The sequence below is a fragment of the Drosophila sulfurigaster genome, chromosome X, assembly GCF_023558435.1.
Source record: "Drosophila sulfurigaster albostrigata strain 15112-1811.04 chromosome X, ASM2355843v2, whole genome shotgun sequence".
NCBI classification, from domain to species: Eukaryota; Metazoa; Arthropoda; class Insecta; order Diptera; family Drosophilidae; genus Drosophila; species Drosophila sulfurigaster.
The window spans coordinates 11,357,563-11,378,184 of record NC_084885.1 but is presented as its reverse complement, the minus strand read 5'-3'; the positions used below and the strand labels follow the sequence as shown (position 1 = coordinate 11,378,184).

The 20,622-nt window shown below is 34.7% G+C and overlaps 1 protein-coding gene across 10 annotated transcripts in view; it reads right to left on the bottom strand.

Moving 5' to 3' along the window:
• LOC133847260 (Ca(2+)/calmodulin-responsive adenylate cyclase) overlaps window positions 1-20,622 on the bottom strand; it is a 55,247-nt gene that overhangs the window by 24,042 nt on the left and 10,583 nt on the right. The gene's annotated exons all lie outside the window — the stretch shown is intronic.

Below are 20,622 nucleotides of genomic sequence, written 5' to 3'. Positions count from 1 at the left end.
CAAGGAATGAATCTGTGCGGAAGCAGATCAATGATAATCACATTTTGGGTATACAATTTATTGCAATGAGTTCAATCTGCCGTCAAGCAAAAGTAATTGTGCCATAAAACTGAACGTTATAAACTTCTAAATGCAGTGCGAATCATTTGCACTTGCATAACTCACAGAAATGTGCCGCAAATAGAAAATATTTTGGACAAGTCGCACACACACACACTGAGTAGAAGAAGGGGCAGGAAAAGGTGGGCTGAAGCATTAAGTATGTGCATACAAATTAAAAATATTCACGTCTTATAATTATAATTATTAATGTCGCTGCGAAATGCAAAATGCGCACATCAAAATTATTATTATAGCCACCAAATAGGCAAAGAAACAGTCAGACAGATGGACAGACAGACAGACGGACGGATGGATGGATGAAAAAAAAAGACACAGTGAGACTGACAGGCAAATAAACTAAAGAAACCTGGCAAATAGTCATCATACAATGTATCGTATCTGTTGACAGAATGTTGGCGATCAGTTTTGACGCCAGATCTGCACAACTGTGCAAACATCAGCGATCCACGAAAACGTGTGTGGCGTCAATTATGGCAGCCAACAACAGTTATGCTGATAAGCAGCGACGAACACATGGAGAACCGAGCCGAGCCGACCGTATCGTCATTTATGCATAACAATCGTCTGGATTAACCCAACAAATCTCTAGTTATAGTAAATGATAATCCCCATTGATTTACAGTATTAAATTCTGAGCAAATTAACAGCAGTATTAATAACAATATTAACAAGTAAGAAAGCTACAGTCGAGTGTACCCGACTGTGAGATACCCGGTACCCATTTTGAATATAAGCAAAATATTTCGGTATTATTCTCAAAATATACCAACATAATATATTACAAAAATACCAAAAAAAAAAAAAAAAAAAAATACAAATGGTATATTTGGTATATCGATAAAGTGCCACATTCAAAATATACCATAGAGTGCAAAATATACCAGATTGTCAGCCAAAGCAACTAAGACCCCTAGTAAGTAGGCCCATACAAAAGTATTTCTTTGATAACTTCGACCATTTTTATTTGATCGCAACCAAATTTTCAGGAATATGAGAACACATACATATACTTTATAGGGTCGGAGATGCCTAAGGTATGCCTGCTACATATATTTCCTGCCGGCACAAAGTTATACTACTACTCTTTTACCCAATGCGTAGTGGGTATAAAAATGAAATAATAGAAAGTATATTGATAATGAAAATAAATAGAATTCAATAAAATAATTATACACAATTGTGCTTCGATCACACAATATTATAGTTTCACCTAATCTCTTATCACCTTGCTTTACAATACCAAACATTTATGAAATTAAATTTGTCATGAAAAATATAAAATATCGATTTACAATATAAACTATTAATAAAATTAAATTCAAAGAAAATAAAAAATAATAATAATATGAAACATTCAATATGAATATTATTGAGAACAATAATTAAAATGAAAATTTACAATCACAACAGCATAATTACCCTAAAAAGAATCAACATAAAATTAAATTACATAGTAATTATAAAACCAAGAAAAACCAAAATACAAATAATGTCAAGTAAAATTAAAATAATATAAATAATTAATATTAAAAAAAAATAGTAAATTAAAATGAATATCAAAATTAAACAGTGAGAGCATAAAAACAGTATTAAAATAAAAATTACTATACTATTTACTATTACTATACTAGTATAATATATAAAAAGATAACCAATACTGGCAAACAACATAATTATATAAAATGGCTAATGTTAATTACTTTTACAAATCATAATCTTAATCCATTAAGAAGTGCAAACTTATTACTTCGCTAAGTGCACTGCAATTAGGTTAACCAGTGTAGAGTTGAACACAGCTTTATTGATTTTAGTCCAACCGAAATGTCAAACAGCTTCAAGTGCACAATTTGATAAGCGCGGAAGGAAGCAGAAGGAGAAGGAGAAGAAGAAGGAGAGTAAAGCAATGCAAGCAAGCGAGCACAAAAGAAGCGAAGCAAACGAAAAGCGAACAGAAAAGAGAAGCGAAACAAAGGGTGAATTTCAATGCCAAGCAAACCGCGGAGAACAAAACAAAATAGGAAACAATGTAGAAGCAACGAATTAAGATGGTATTTCAAACAAAAGAGAAACTAAAAATCTACTAAAAATGAGAAGTGAAATAAAAAGAAAGGGCAAAGTAAAACTAAAATGAAGTGAGATTTAGGCAGAGTACTAAATGTTCTAAATGTTCTAAGCGTGTACTAAATCTAATAACGTTTCCAAATCCCAGTGCAAAAGGCAAATCAATAATACGAAAATAGCAAAGCCAATAAACAAGGCAACGAAGCACGCTTAACTTTACTATTTAAGCCGTAAAGGTAAAACAGCAGAGTAATAAAAACAATCAGAAAGCTTTAAACGAAGTAAGTACTATAAAGTAATTGACTTCGATAAAAGTAGTCTATGCTTAAAAAAATAATAGAGTCTGTTGTGTCTTCTAGCACATTTGCAATGGAAAAGTTTAACGACGAGGAAAAGGGAAAATTTCAAAGAGATAGACACCTGCTTCAAATGTGTCTTTAGCACCTTATAAGTGCGGTTTACATAGTATGTTGTTTCTCACACTCGAATGTTAATCAACTGCCTTCATCAGCATCAGTTAACGATCCCTGAACAGACTCTGAAACAGTTGTAAAGTGGCTTAAACGCTACCTGTTACCTGTTACTTACCTGCTACTCGTAGTCTCAGTCGAAGCATTTGGCAAAGTCATAATTGGTCACCGAATGTGGTCATCTAATGATGTTGACAGCTTTTGAGCATCATCATGCCAAATCAGGCAAATTGAATCTTATCACTGGCCATATACCCATAATGACCATAAAGAGAGAGAGAGAGAGCGAGCGAGAGGAGCGTCGTTAAACCAACGCAAGCAAATCTCAAAGACACGCGCAATTTGGCTTTGGATTCGATTCAATTCTTGGCATCTAATACTCGAGTCGCCCACTCATCGACCACAAGCAGCAGAAGCAACAACAAAAGCAATTTAAAAATTTGGTTTGATTTTTCTAATGTCACCAAAACCCAAAAAAAGAAATACACAGAGAAAGAGCGTACAAAAAAAAACAACAAAAAAAAAAACAAAACAGACAAGAAAATTTCTTGTGATTTGCGATGTTTCCGCATGACGGATGCATGCGGACCATTGACAAGAGAAGGCGAAGGGCAAGTGGCTGCGGGACTTTGGATGGCAGAATGTACTCAATTAATGGTCACGCCCCCTTCTCCCCTCCTGCTGTCAATCAGGGGCGACAAAATTGCAATTGCAGCAGCAGCAGCGACAGCAGCGACAGTGTCAAGTGAAAGGCTTCAGTTTGAAATTTGTGATTTTCGATTACTCGTTAGACTTGTAAATGTTTTGCATTGACCCGTGTTGAATTGCATCAATTGACAGCAATTAAGAAGCACATCGAGCACTGTCCGCTTGCCACTTTGCTCATTTGCCGCCCTGCTGCATTAATCATCAGCACAGTTTTCTCGGGGACAAAGATAATGAATGAATCGAATTGATAATTTTACCCAATTTCACTAAAATTGTAAATACCAAAATTTTCTCTGGGTTTCTTTTGCGTTGGCGTCGTCGTCGTCAGGAAGCTCTAGCAAAAAAAAAAAAATTAAGCACAAGCCATACAAATGCTAACAATAATAACAACAAACAAAATGACGCACACGGGGCTAAACACATTTTGAGATACATTTGGAAACAAAAAGGAAACCAGAAATCCAGAAAGTGCCCCACACTCACACACTCACACACACACACACACACACACACACACACACACACAAACACACAGACACAAGTGCAATCCAGCAAACTACAGAGATTTTTATAGATTCAGATAGTAAACAATTTGGAACTTGATCGAATAGCCAGTGTTTGAATATGAAATCTATGCAATTAATTAACGATAATTGTAATCGAAAAAGTTTCGCTGGCAAAGTAACAGGTCCCAACCCCAAACTTACTAGATTTACAGCCCATCACAGAGAACTCGCCATCGCCATCGCCATCATATTCGCACTCATACGCCATGTGGTCCCATAAATATTTATAATTAAGGCAGCTTTCGTTTGCTTTGTTGTTGAGCGCAGACGAGAGAAGAAATTTCAATCAGACTATAGTTTCCGATTGCAATTTGATGATAGACGAAAACGAAAACAAAACAAAATGCGAGGTCCACTTGGCGTATACGTTATATACGTACGTATGTACGTACACATAGCTACTTAATTAATTATAAATATTTACACATACATTTAACTTTGTGTACATTTTGACAATACACTGGGCGGCTCAGCACGGCACGCGCTTGACAATTTGACCCTTTTCTTTGTGCGTCTATTGTAAAGTGAGTTAGTCAAATCAATTAGCGAGCGGGGCTCAAAGGCGACGCACATACACACATAATTGTATTATTTGTGCTTGGCTTTTATCCCAATTGATTTATTTATTGTTGTTAAGTGCAGTGGGTCACTCTTTTGACCAAAAATTTGATGCGTTACATGTGTCCCTTGTTTCTACAGCAACTGCAAAAGCGGATCGAACAGATGTTCTGCAAGCAACTTTAGGCATTTTTATTAGCATGTGTTAAATTCGAGTTTCATTGCAAAGCAAATACACATAGACACACATCTAGGAGTACACACACACACACTCACAGAGATATTTCTATATTCATGTGCTAATATTTGTATGCTTGTGTCTTTGTCGCTTGATTGGTTCCCTCAGCTGATGATGATGATGATGATAATGATGACGATGATGATGTTGTTTGTTCTTCTTGTGATGTCAGCATCTGCTTGACTTGGGTTATTTATGAGCATACCACATACAAATTTACCATTGCTTTTGTACTTCGAATATGTGAAATGTGGCAAATGGAAGTGGAAGTGGAAATGTGAAATGAGAAAGATGCTTTAGTTTGCTCAACATTCTTCTCCCTTGTCAATGAGTCATTCCACAATTCAACTATTGACTGCCAGAGCCTACGACAAGATTTTGTTGTAGCAATTGATTTATTTCGTTTGGAATGTTTTATCGTTTAAAAATATCTTCTTCAAAATATGCAAAAGTTTTAGCAGTGTCAACGATGCTGTTTACCACAATATCTCAATATATTGCAAATTGTAAGCTTTGTAGCAAATTATTGATTAGTATTTCACATTCAAGTCAAAGGGCAGATAAACATTTGGGACAAAAAGAAAAAACAAACAAATTTCAACTATCATATGCACTTAGCGAACAGCACTCGACTAGCTACTCGAGGGGATTAATATATGGCATATAAACTGCTCGATAAGTTTACTTTAATAACAACAAGATAGAAGACACTTATCGACACTCGGCAAACATACTTCAGAAGGTAAAAACACTTCATACGTAAAGGCAAGTGCTTCACATCGGACAAAAGTATTTTATGTGCCAACTTTTTGATAGGTATTTTATAGAGTACAGCGAATGTAGATTTCAATCCAGTTACTTTGTAGTTTATTATTGATATTAAATCATGTCTATATAATGATAGTCATGGGTATCGATGAGAATTTTTGAAAATGTATCATCACAAAAGTGTATGACAACTTAGCGATATCACATACTATCGATAGTGGCAACAGTTTATATGATCCAAGTATTTTGTACATTTGTATATGATTTGATCGGCAAGCAGACAAGTTTAATATATCAACTACATTGATATCAATGAACTATTTAAAATGTATCAATTTCAATAGGTGTTTCAATCACATGACAATACATACTATCGAAAGTACAAAAAGTATGACAACCCATTTCTTAATTTTCTTTTTAAACTATTTGATAAAAATTTTGTACTATTGATGGAAACACCAAAAGTAGATTTCGTCAAGATAGTTAAAAAGTATTATCATTGCTGTGTACTTTACACAACTAATCGATATCACATACTATCGATAGTAGCAAGTGCTCTATACGCACTTCAATCAGACCATTTTAGATAAGTTAAGTATTATGTATAATTTATAGAGTAGAGCAAATGTAGATTTTGTCAAGAAAGTAGATAATATAATCAATTTATTTCAAATATAAAGTAGTTCCACATATATCATCTTTTTGTTAAGAATTTCGTACAGTTTAAGTCTACAGATTTCGAGATAGATGTTGTGATATCATTGCTAGTTTCTTTACAAAGATAAGTGAATTATCGATATTATATACTATCGATAGTAGCGAGCTGCATATGCTCGGTGTGCACCTCAATCAGACCATGTTTATATAAGCAATGTGACTTCAGTTGGGTATTTCTTGAATGACTCGCTTATCAGTTCAGTTCAGACAGACAGACAGACAGACAACTCGCGAGTGCAATGTGCGGGTTGAGGGACGTCGCTGCTGGACGTACGCTGTAGTATCTGCGCTATTTACCGTTGGCTCTGCAGCAACGCCCTCTATTTGCACGCCCTCTCTATGCAGTGCAGTGCAGTGCAGTGCAATGCACTTACAGCTGATACAACAACCCAACAACTGTCGCCTTAGATGCCTCTGGCTTGACTACTCATTACCACCTGGCGGCTGTACTTCCTTCCATCTCCACTTCCACCTCCACCTCCACCTCCATTTGCGCCGTATATGTGGTGATATATGTAAATAGGCATAAAGCTGTTAGCCGATAAGGTGACGAAGCGAATGATCTTTTGTTGCTCAACTCAACTCAACTCAACTCAACTCAATGCGGGACTCTCAACCACAACAACAGCAATAACAGCGATAAGCAAACGAATCAAATGTGCATTGGGATTTGATCTAATGGAGAAGTGCTGCTTGAATGCTAAACTGTAGAGCGTTAAGTATGTGCTTGCAGGGTTTTCAACTACAGATTATACTACATTCATTTTGGAACATATTTCATTGACTGTTCGAATTGAACTGTTCTTAGCTCTTAGCTCTAACATACGAACTGTTTTTTTTATACTTTATTTATTTATTTGTAATTGAGCAACATTGATTTATATTTTGGATTGACTGCTATTTCTGTTAATTTAATATTAATTATACAATTTACTTTTTGTGTAAATAAAGGAAGAGAGAAACAAAAAATATATATTTTTTTGATTAATATTTCATTCAAATAGATTTTTGATACCAATATGGCATCTTAATCAAGCTTCATGCTTGAGCAATATTTAGGTAATTTATTTATAATTGCTTAAAATACATTTTTGATACTACGATGGCAACTTAATCTTTGTAATTAGACATTAGTTATATAATAGATTATATATAGAAAACTCTTCAACTTTGGAGCACGAATTTTATGATGACTCTACTGAAAAATTCTTGTTTTTATGTGAGCATAGATAATATTATGAAATAAGTCATTTATTCTGATCAATTTTCACATTCGTTATTATTTTTTTTTTTAAGATTTTATGAATATATAACTAATGGATGTCTAAAATTAATAACATAAATAGATATTTTATTTTTAAAGTTAAATTCAATATAGAAGAAATAGATTACACTAAAATAATAATTTAAATAAGCAATTGTGTTTATTTTTAATTAAATTACCTATTATGGAAATGTGTAATTTAACTTAATTAGTTCAATACTTGTGACTAGCTCAATAAAAACTAGTGCTATAAATAATGAGATTTAGCATGTACTTCTAGCATAAATATAAATAAATAAAGAAAATATCAATATAATAATAAAAACAGCAACTGAATTTTTTTAATTAAATTACAAATTGAAAAAAGGTCCAATTGCTAGCATAAAAATAAACAAATAAATAAAATTCCTAATCTTGTTTATAAGAAAGGTAAATTGCGTTTGCTATTGGGAATACTAGAGCTAATGTCATCGAGGGACATCAGCAACATCAACAACAACAACAACGGCAACAACAACAAAGTTAAGCCAAGGTGGAAAATGTGCATTGGGACTTAAGCAAGTGAATAATGCGAATAATGGAATTTGGAATGTAGCTGATGGAATAGGAGAATTCAAATTGGTATCGTTGGGCGTGTGTGTTTCGCTTTTTATGGCGAATATTTTGCGGCTAATTAAACGCAATGCGAAACACAAAAACGCATTGAGCATATGTAAAAACAGTCTGACGATGGCGATGGAACGTGGCTTTTGCCAAGGAAACTGAAAACTGTGCATTGTGGATTGTTGGATGGGGCCACGATTGGCAGCGATTGTCGATTGGCAAACATACACACAAACACACAACACAGCACAGCACAAGGCAAGGGCAATGCAAATTACCTCAAAAGGCCACCGCACCACAGCGAAATAAAATCAATAAAAATATATTTTTAACACATTTGCTGCGGTTGCTGTTGCTGTTGGTTCTGGTTCGCTTTTGAAAATATGTTGCCGATGATTGGGATGATGATGATGTTGAGGCAGCTAGAAATGCTCAGCTCTGGGTTAGATTTGGCGTTAATCGCGTGTGAATGCATCCCTTTCGCTTTTTAGTGCCCCATCATCATCATCATCGCACCACACTCGACTCGACTAGAGTAAAAATAAAATTTATGAATAGTTAAGCAACAGCATGAGATGACCAGATGGACAGCAAACAGCTAAACGTTCCACATGCATGTTTTTTACTCCTCCAAACTCAACGCCGCATGCCGGACACTTTTTGTGTGTTTTTTGCCCCGTTTAAGAAGAATTTTTATAGACGTGCGTTGCTGTCAAATCGATTTTCAATCGCATGACGCAAATGAAAAATTCTATATGAGCACAAATTTCCGTTCTACATGTGTTTTTTTTTGCAAAAAATATTATTACAAAATGCATAATTGAGGCGTAACAACGTTTCGTTTCACTCGATTTAAATGCAAAAAAAATATATGTATATTTAAAAATTGTTGAAATAATGTAATACTCGATTTCAAGGGCCCTCGCCCAGCAAAACTGACGAAATCTGTTTTACACGAAATGACAAAAATTGTATTTTAGATTTTCCTCTACTCGGTGTTGTTTTTTTTTCGCTTTTCTTGTGAGTATATGTGTGTGTGTGTGTGTGTGTGTGTGTGTGTGGTTTTTGGACTTTTTGGCAAAAGTACAAGCACACGTTTCTGGCCAAAAATTCTGAGATGTTTCTAATTAGACAAGAGATTGACGGCCAACATTCACAATGCCACCACACAACCCCTCAATCTCCCCCTCTCTCTCATCCTTGCATCGTAGTTTTGGAGCTGACAAAACGAAGGCGGATGAAAGTAAAGTGCTTGGTGACTAAAACTGACTAACCGACCGACTGACTGACTGACTGCATGAATGCTTGGCTGGTTGACTGCTTGACTGCCTGCTGGCTTCTCCTTAGCTTGTTCTTTTTTCATGGAAACTCAACTGTCACGGCAATGTGATGAGCTTACCCCGCGCCGCCCCGCCCACTCTCACGCCCCACCTGGACAGCAGCAAGTGAAAGCGCCTGTCAAAGAGCTAGAACGATCCGACAGAGGCCGATGATGATGATGATGCAGCTCTCATCTCATCGTTTGCACAAATAACATATGTATTTCAACTGTTGCTAGACGAATTTGTGCCAACAGAAAATGCAATTAAACAAATGCATCTGTGCTGTGGCAATTTCAATTGCCTTGGATATATATTGCAAAGCGATCAGTTGGACATCAAATTAATTAAATGCTATGCAATTTTATTATTCAAATTAACTGCATACTTTTAATGCACACAACACAAGAGCAGCAAGCATTCAAATGGTGCGCAATTTTCTTATTAAATTAAGCACATTCTTCGGCGGCACAATTAAATTAGTATCTGACAATGTTTTGACAATTTAATATCACCACCAAGATCAGGCTGAAACAGTGTCAAGTATGGACTGACAATGTCTGCAATTATTTGATTCATTTCAATGATAATTCTATGTTATGTTATTTATTTTGATATTTTATTTTTAATATTGTTTATTTTTAATTTTATTTCCATCACTTATTTGATATTTTATTTAATTATTACTGTACTCTGCTTATTCAGTGAGTTTATTTATATTATTTTAATTTTATTTTATTCACTTTTTCAATAAAAGCAAAACAGTGCAGTATAAAGCTCAAATTATACCAAATTAATATTCCGAATAAATACAAAAATACACCGAAAGCTATATTTGGTATATCGATATACTATCACATTCAAAATATTCCATAGACTGAGAACTTCTTCAATGCTTTAAAATTGCAGTTATGCATTTTTAATGCTTAACAAAACATTGTGAATTATTTGATTTATTTTGCTTCTTTTATTTCATTTCACTTAATTACATTTATTTAAATTGAATATCATCTCATTTTATTTAATATTACTTTATTTCATTTAATTAAAATTAAAGTCAATTCAAGTTTGTTATTAGAGCATTAGAAGATTAGTTTATTCATATTTAACATTATTATCAATGTTTTGTATTAAGCATTAAATGACAACTCAGTAGTTGTACCTTTTTATTCATATTTGAAAATAGTGAACTAAACACTGCATTTAATTCACTATTTTATAAAAATTTCCAATGCAGTTTATTGTGCTCACAAACTTCTAGAATGCTCATAACAATTTATAACCCCTACTTAGAAGATCAGTTCAATTATAGTTTACTTTATTATTAACGGCAATTTAGCTGGAAATTATTAGTTATTTATTGTAATTTACATTATACAAAGCTTAACTAAAAGCTCATTCATATTTGAATGCTTCGCAGCGTTAAATTCAAATTCTAGAATGCTGACAAATAATTTGTAGCCCGTTGCAAAAGATCATTTCATCATCGTTAGCATTGTTATTGATGTGTTTCATGCTTGGCTATTTAACAAACAGCATTAAATGACAATTTAGCTTGTAATTAGTAATTATTTATAGTTGTTTATTTCGTTGACTAAAGTCTCAATTCATTACACGTTTACATGTCTTAATTCCCTATGAGACGACACACACACACTGGCATATGATTAACCTCTAGACAGTGCTGAAAGATCAGTAGATAATTAAAATGATCGCAAGTAGAACAACAAGTAAATCAAAGTGCTATGCATGCGAAGCAAATGAGCAAGTGATTTGTATCCAAGACTTGTTATTATTTTCAAGTGCGATCAATCAAAATGTGAACTTAAGACCCAAGTCGCCAAGCTGCCAAGTTGCATGGCCAGCTAAACAGATTGTGTGTGCAACAATTTGACAATTTCATTGTCAGACAATGCGCTGAGAAATTCATGCTCAGCACGCGATGGCGACGACATATGTCTATAATTTTGTGGCAAATTGTATGGAAAACAAGTAAGAAAGCTAGACGAGTGTGCTCGACTTTGGGATGCCCGTTACTCATTTTCAATAAAAAAAAGAGTAAAGTATTAATAATCTACCAAATATGAAATTAAAATACTATATCGGTATGTAATAATATACCAAATATGAAATTAATATACTATATCTGTATACTCTTACATTTCAAATATTGCATAGGGCACAGAATATACCAGATTGTCTTGGTTATTCTAAAAATATACCAGAAATACTGAATATATCGAAGGTTGTATTATTTCAAAATATTCCATAGAGTACAAAATATACCGGCCCAAGTACAGCCTTCGATATATTTCGTTATTTTTTGGTATACTTTTTTAAAATAAACAAAATCTGGTATATATAACGAAAATATAGTATATACTTCTTACAAAATACTGCAAAATATAGTACAAAATATACCAGATTGTCGCTGATGAAGAATACTGAAAAATATCGAAGGCTATATTTGGTATTTTGTTATACTACAATACATCTTTTAAAATATTCCATAGAGTACAAAATTTACCAGATTGTAGCTGATGACGAATATGTGATCGGAGGTGACTCCTTCTGTTACACAAATTGATAATTCCCTTCTACCCTAAGAGCTGCGGGTATAAAGAAAAATAAGAAAAGAAAAAGAGAGAGAGAGCAGCTGATTGAGTAAGAGCTTTTTGCTATCATCACAATGTGTGCTTGTGCCTAAACATCACTTGAACTGCCCTCGTCGGGGGCCACTTGGGTGAGGGCACTTTGTTGACTAGTCGATGACATAACGATGAAAAGGAGGCGGCTAGTTAACTGGGCATCACTTAACGACCATGGTGATTATTAGCAATGCTTGTAACAAAGAGAGAGGGAGAGAGGATGGGAGATGGGAGAGAGAACCTTGAGAAAGCGGTGTTGCACACTCCACCTCTCCACCTCAACAGTCACCTCAACATTTTGGGCATTGGGGGATCACACATCACATCACATCACATCAGTCAGGGTCTCGTGTCTAATGTAACATGCAGGGCACGCAATCGCATAAAACAAAGAAAACGAAAAAAAAAACACAACAACCACAACAACAACAACAAAAATTGCCAGATAGTGACCAAACTTGGCCGCTGGTTAAACATTATGAATGTCAAATATTTGAACGAAGCGCGTAACAAGTGGCGAAAAAACACAAACCAGAAAGGCGCAAGACAATAACAAAAAACAAAAAAAAAACAAGTAAGAAAGTTACAGTCGAGTGTGCTCGACTGTGAGATACCCGCTACCCATTTTTAATAAAGGCAAAATATTGCGGTATCATTTTCAAAATATACCGAAAATACTAAAAAAATACTAAAAATATACCAAATGGTATATTTGGTATATCGATATAGTACACCATTCAAAGTATACCATAGACGGCACAATGTGCCAGATTGTCGGCCAAAGCAACTCAGACCCCTAGTAAGTAGGCGTTTTTCCCATACAAAAGTATTTCCTTAATAACTTCCACAATTTTTATCTGATCGCAACCAAATTTTCAGGAATCATAACTATTACAGTAGTTATTGTATATACCAAAATTCGTAGCTCTAGCTTTAAAATTACACTTGTTATTCGATTTTTTTGATTTGCGGGGGCGGAAGTGGGCGTGGCAAAAATTTGAAACAAACTTGATCTGCGTGCAAACATAACAAATGCTGTCGAAAAAAAATTATAGCTCTATCTCTTATAGTCTCTGAGATCTAGGTGTTCATACGGACGGACGGACGGACGGACAGACGGACAGACGGACAGACGGACAGACGGACATGGCTATATCGTCTCGGCTGTTGACGCTGATCAAGAATATATATACTTTATAGGGTCGGAGATGCCTCCTTCTACCTGTTACATACATTTCCTGCCGGCACAAAGTTATAATACCCTTCTACCCTATGGGTAGCGGGTATAAAAACAGACAACAGAAGGCACAAAATGACCAAAAACCGATGCAATGCGACGCCTGACAACTGACGAGCGATAAACGGCATTAAAGGCGGCCCAAAACCAAAAAAACAGTAAATAAAATAACCACAAAGTTAACCAAGTGCAAGTGAATGTGTGTGTGTGTTTGTGCGTTGCCTATGCACGCCTTCAAAGCGACCGCGAAAATGTGGCCAAAGAGACGGCCTATAGCCAAATTACGTATACGTACGAGTGACGAGTTACGAGTAAATAACCCGCATTGAGTCACGCCTGCTTCACTTTGGCATCCGCAGCATGTCAATTAGAACTCGAAATTGGATTTCAGGAATGCCTCAAAGTGCAGACGAAGGCAAGAGCGAAGCCCTTCAAATGCCAACTGGATTCTCGATGCCCAAAAAGTGTACAATTAACCAAAGAAATCATTAAAAACTAATTAGATTAACTGCATATATAGTTCGCTCGTATAATAATCAATATCTATATGGATTAATTGATGTGCATTGTTCTTGAGAATTCTTACCCGCTCCGTCGCTATCGTAATTACTCTCTCTATCTCTCTCTCTTTTGTTCTCCTCCAATCTTATGGCGTTGACGCGTTTCACTTAAAAGCGCTTAAAGTGTTGAATTTTAATGGGACAGCAAGACAGCTGACAACAGAAACAAAGAAAGAAATGTCCGAACCAAAACCAAAAAAAAAGCCCCAAAAATACAAGTAATAATAATAATTTCAAGAGCCAACACACAAACTGCACATTGTCATTGACTTTGTCCTTAGAAATTGCTCAGCAAAAAAAACAACAAACATACAAATAAAATATGTAGTGGCAAAAGAAAACTACACAAAAATAAAAAGAAGGCAGGGAAAATCAACGTCATCATAATGAAAATCCAAATGGCAAGCGGAATGATTTAAGTGAATGCTTTTCGCTTGTCCACATCTGAGAAGCTGTGTCTGTGTTTGTGTTTCTGCTCGTGCTTATGTTCGCGGCATTCGCAAGGACACTCGACACACACACACACACACACAGAGCAGGGAAAATCACATGAAAAGGATTTGTGCAGTTGACAGCAACGGCAGCTGTATTAACGTGGCGGACTCTCGTGGTCCTTGAACTTGAAAAGAGTCAGACAAGGCAAGGCAATGCAAGGCAAATAAAACGGCTCGAATAGAAAGATACATTTGTATCTTTTGGAGTGTGGACAGTGAACTGAAGCTGGACACTTAGTAGATGACTTTGGCCACAAAAGGCACAACACAACTGTCCAACCGGTGCTTCCTATCTCCTATGTCCCGATGTCCAGGTGTCCTGTGTCCGGCGGCACTCCGATAGCAGCGACAACAACTTTGCAACTTTACTTCGGGTTGTTGAACCAAATGGGCCAAATGAATTGCATTCGCATTCGCATTCGGATTCGGATTCGCATTCGCTTTGGCGTCGAGTGCAGCGACCCACGCACCGGAAACAGCAGCTGCAACTTGGGCCCAACAAATGTGTCCACATTGTTAACTGTCACCCTCCCCAGTCCCCCACCCAAGCGGAGAGCACAGGTGCCGTCTAATGCCCCCTGAGAATAAGGATATGCGAGAGAGCAGCAAGTTGAACTAAACAGTGTCAGCTAAACAGTGTTTATGCATTCGAGTTGTTATCTAAGCATGTGAAATTACACGTAACTATTTATCAGGTTTACGTTCGTTCGTAATCTGTATTGAAGTGCTCAAACTAAAGTTTAAAGTATTTTCATATTGGTAATTTAAAGCTGACAATTATTAACGGTGTTATTAAATCAAATATTTATTACCAAATATGTTGTTAAGCCTTTCATTTAAATGCAAATTTGATGATAATCGAACAAACAATCCTATCAATATTTTGTATTTAAAATCTCTTAACGTTAAGCTCCTATCTTATAATTACTTATTGCCAAAATCAAATAAACAATTTTTGAAAGGAAAGGCATTTCACTTAACCGAGAATGGAATTTAAAAAATCATAATATTTGGTTATTTTAATTCAATCATATTTGAAATACCATATTTGATTGGACATTTTGCTTATAGTTCGTATGTTCACAGTAGAAGTTCAATAACAAATCAAACAAAAATGTTGAAGAAATAAATAAAATAAAAATGTTTAGAATAACAAATGTTAAACCTAAATTGTATATTCAAATATTTATTTAATTAAATGTTCAGTATTTTATTTGACTCATATTTTTATTATTGTTCGATCCATAAACAAATGAAATACAAATATTTAGAATTACAAATCTGTAAACTAAATTTGATGGTCAAATATTTATTTAAATATATTTACCTGCAACTATTATTATTTAAAATGCGTTGAATCAATATTTTGATATAACTTGACTTTGTCGAATATCTGTTAAAAAATCCTTATCGACATTTCCATAAAATAAAATACACTACAACTTTTCAACTCATTATGTATGATAAATTGTAATAATAATTTGTAATAAGTTAATGCGTTTTCAATGTGGTGCTCAGAGATGCAACGTTGATAAATTTGGAGTAACAAACGATGTGTTTTATGGATAATAAGTTGCTCAATTTGTGTAGTAGCTTGTCAAGCTTGATAATACGGTATTTCTGGGGTCGCAATACTTGTGAATGTGAATGTGAATGTGAAGTATAAATATGCCGGCACACATAATCACATAATCAACTCATCCAAATGTGTCGCATTTGTTGTATTTTTTATTGTATTTTTTTTGTTTGACACGCCTTTTTGCATTTGAGCCCATGCTCTTGACCTTCGCATGCCCTCAGCTCGCTTCCTGTTTGCTGTCTGTTTGTTGGCACAGCAGTCAATCTCCAGCTATTTATCGTTCTTGCCATATAATGGCAATATATAGCGAACACACACACACACTCACACACATATTTGTATCTATATGGCATGCATATTCTCTCAGTGTGATGTCAGGGAGACGAATCGATAAAAGGTTTTCTATTTGGCGACCATAAAGTAGACAACGTATATACCATAATAATAATAATAATGACAAGCCTCACAGCTTAGCTGGAAAACGTTCGAGGGAGGCGAAAGGAGGAGAAAGTGGAAAAATGTCAGACGTGTTTAGCCGCATGGATGCCAAAGAGTTTGCCAAATGTTTACGAAATCCCACTTGCATTGCTCACAGTGGAAAACAACAGCAACAACAACAACAACAAAAAGGGGGATAGAAATCTCAGTCGAAATCTCAGTTGAGTCAGTTATGACATTGATAATGAAAAAACAGTTCTTTACATTTATTGTACGACGAGTATTCGCACTCGAACAATTGCAGTCCAATACCCAAACCACTTGAGGCTTATCAGCACCACTTGAGAACTGATTACACCCCCCGCCCGGACACGACACGCCCCGCCCCGCGCCCCGTACACATGGGCGCAATTCAATCAACGCCACACTGATTTTTATGGGCATATCACGAAGCTTCGCTTGTCTTCTGCTTGTATCTCAATATAAGTGTAACTTATGCATACACTCACTGAAGGTAGCAAAGACTTGATCAGAAAACTAGTTCCAGTTCATGAGTAAACGAATTTCAATATAAGAATATCTTCTTCCAGTTCACAAAACTTCCTTACACATTTAATAATATCAGCGAGCTTAATAAGTTCACCTTTACTTTGTCAGAAAACTAAATCCAGTTCATAAGTGAACGAATATCTTTTTTACTGACTGAAAGAATTAAGAGTTAAAAGTTCTTTACATATTTAATAATATCAGCGAGCTGAATTAGTTCATTATCAATTGGTCACCAGACTTGACTCAGTTCATGAATGAACGAATCGCAATCTCCATGTATAAAGAAATGGTCATCAAACTAGTTCCAGTTCACGAGTGAACAAACAAAAGCTAACCTAATCAGTCAAGTGAACAAACTGAATAAGTTCACCTTCACTTGGTCACCAAACTTGATCCAGTTGAGGAGTGAATGAATCGCAATATAAGATTAACTTCTTTATAAACTCATTGAAAGCATAAAGACATGATCAGCAAACTAGCGAACGAAGAACAATAACATAAACATTTAGTAAAGGGAACAAATTGAATAAGTTCACTTTCACTAGTTCCAGTTGAGAACCGAAATAACCTATTCAGTAGGTGAATAAGTTTATTTCACAGTTCTTAGCTGTTCGATTTTAATTGTTCAAATTTTTGTTTGTTCACTTTTGATATTTAGTTCATCCTTTAATCAGAGTAAATATTTGAACTTATGTGGCAACTATTGTTTTTGGTTTTCAGTACTCAAATATCATTAAAATGGAGAGAAAAAATCCACATTATTATGTGCAGCAAATATAAAAAAAGATTATACTTAAAAATTTGAATAGAAAGATGAACTAAAATAAAAAAAAATACCAATGACCAATGTTTGAATCAAAAGTTGAATGAACGAATCGAACGACTTAGTTCACTGATCAAAATTGAATCTTATTCGGTAAATTAAACAAACAAACGCATTTCATGCAACTCTTTTATCGATTGGCTTTATCTTAAGAACAAAGCAAGGGTATTCCCTATTCGACTGTTGTGTGCGCAAGCAACACTTGTTATTATTTTATTGCCAGCGGGACAGCAAATATAACAACAATGACAAGCAATGAAAGATAAATTCGCGCTCATAAATTTAGCACGCATTATGATGATTAGGCATGGAGCTTCCCCAACGGTAGTTGATGTTCTTCTTGATACACCGACCCGACCGGACCGGACCGATAAGCGGTCGTCAACAGCTACCGGAAGACACTTGCCATGGGATTGCCAACTACCAACTACCAACTGTCGACTGCTAGGACTAAGCTGTGGGGGCGTGGCTTTAGGGCGGTGGGTCTACGGCAAGTTGTTTATGCATTACCATGTCCATGTCTATGTCCATGTCCAAGTCTCTAGCGACGACCATTTTGCGTCATTGCAATGCAGTGTTATTATTTTACACACACACACATATAAACACACACACACATACTCAGAACACCGACTGTTGCATACAATTTGCGGCAATTCCTGCACAGCAGACGAACCAACGACAACACCAAGTTAGAGGCAGCCATTTTAGCTCAGCCGGAAGTCAACTGGTCGCCATTTTGTTGCCAATGCGGAGTTCACTGACATCGGCCAATCGATCGCAGTTTTGTTGCTGCTTTCCCATCCCAGCATTAGTATAATTAAATAAAAGAGATTAAATCAATAAATAGCAACTAATAGCTAATTTCTCAAATGCTTCAATAAAACTCCATCGGCAGCGATATTAATGAATATCAAATTATAAATGACTGCAGAGTTAGACTTGTTCAGACCAAAGTTATAAATATTTTAGCATACAAATAAAAGGAATTAAATTAATAAATAGTTGCTAATAGCTAATTTTTTAGGTACGTCAATAAATCTGCATCAACAGAGTTGTTAAAAAATATATTATATAGAATATATTATACAATATATGTAAATTACTGAAGAGTGAGGCTAGTTTATGCCATACTATTAAAATGTTAATCTTTTCAATAAAATATGTTAAATGGAAATATCTAAATTCTTAGTTCCTATGGCTTAAGAGTTTGGATTTATTTATATTACAGAATTGAAATTAAAGCAAAATATATTAAGTCAATAAATAGCTGTTAACAGTTCATTTAACAGTTCATTTCAACATCATCAGTACAATGAATTTCATTACCATAATAAACCGCTGAAGAGCAAGATTTATTTATACCACAGTATAATATTGCTATATAATTTATTACGATAATACTATAATGAAGATTTATTTGTGCAATAAAATGCAATAATCGATAATTTTAGTATTCTCATTAGTATTAAATAAAATTATCAATAGTAATAAACTAATACAAAATACAATCGATTAATTTAGAGCTTTAGTGATAAAAAAGTTTGAATTGCAAAGTAATTTTAATATGCTTAATCTTATGCTAAAAAAAAAATAACTTACGAGCCTTTTGTGTATTAAATGGAACTATCAATAATAATAGGAAACAAATAAAATTGATTAATTTAAAGCCTTATCATTTTGTGTGAATCATTTAAAAATTAATGAAAATTGTCGAAATTACAATAAACTTTAAAAATAATCCGCATTAATATTCTTAATAGTATTAAGTAGAACTATCAATAGTAGTAAAGAACCCATCGATTATAGTAGACCTTTGTGATGAATACATTTAAATTGCACAGCGATTTGAATTGATCATTTATTTTAATTGGCCGCAATTGCAACAAACTTCAAAAATAATCCTTCTATACTAAATAAAACAAAATGAATTACAATTCAAAATTGATGTATGTAGAATATATTGAGCTCATTGTGATTCCCCTGATGTTGTAAGTGTCAAATTTGTATATGGCTATGAGCTAAGACCAGGAAACTAAGTAAACTGACTGATTACGATGTGAAGTGACGATATGATGGATGTGTGTTTGTCAGAAAGAGTAAGTATACGATACTTGTTCCTAAATGGAAGCATATGTATGCTTGTTTTTTTCGTTTCTGTATTTCATTTTTAATTTTTTTTGTTTTTTTATTGTCAACGTTGTCGCTAATTTGTTGCGCACACAAAGTGCCCCCGAAGACCCTCGACCCCCTCTCCCCCTGAATTTACCGCACGGCGCAGCTCATTAAAAGCAAACAAACAAAATATATTCGTGAGAAGAGAACGAAACTCATTTTAATTAATCAATTTGTATGTGGCTTTAAAAGCCGCGTTCGACGTTCCACGTTCGACGTGCTGATGTTGTTTTGTTTATTGTTATTTGCTTACTTCATAAATGCAATAAACTGACAGCGATTCTTGTTGAAAAACGATTTCCAGCTAACCGTTGGCCGCTTAAATGTCATAATTGTCGTTGCTTAAACGGATCGAAGACTGTCAAATTGTCGGAGACTGCCGCATTGGCTTAAGAAACAATATAACACGACAGATATTGCTGAATCAAATCTGCTAATGATCGATAAATACTCTGCTAGAATTTAACTGATTTTGATTTAACCAACTGAAATAATTTTCAATTCAAATGTTAAATGTATTTTCAATACGAGTATATGCAAATTGATTGTCAACAGTTTGCCCATTTGAATATTATGATCAATGATTATATAATCGAATATAGAATGTATTTAACAAACTGTCTCAGAGTTGAAAGCAATAAGCGCATGAAATATTTGCTGAAATTCAACTGACTCAGCTGTGAATGGAGCAGTCAATCAATCATTTGTGTATTTGTGTGTGTAT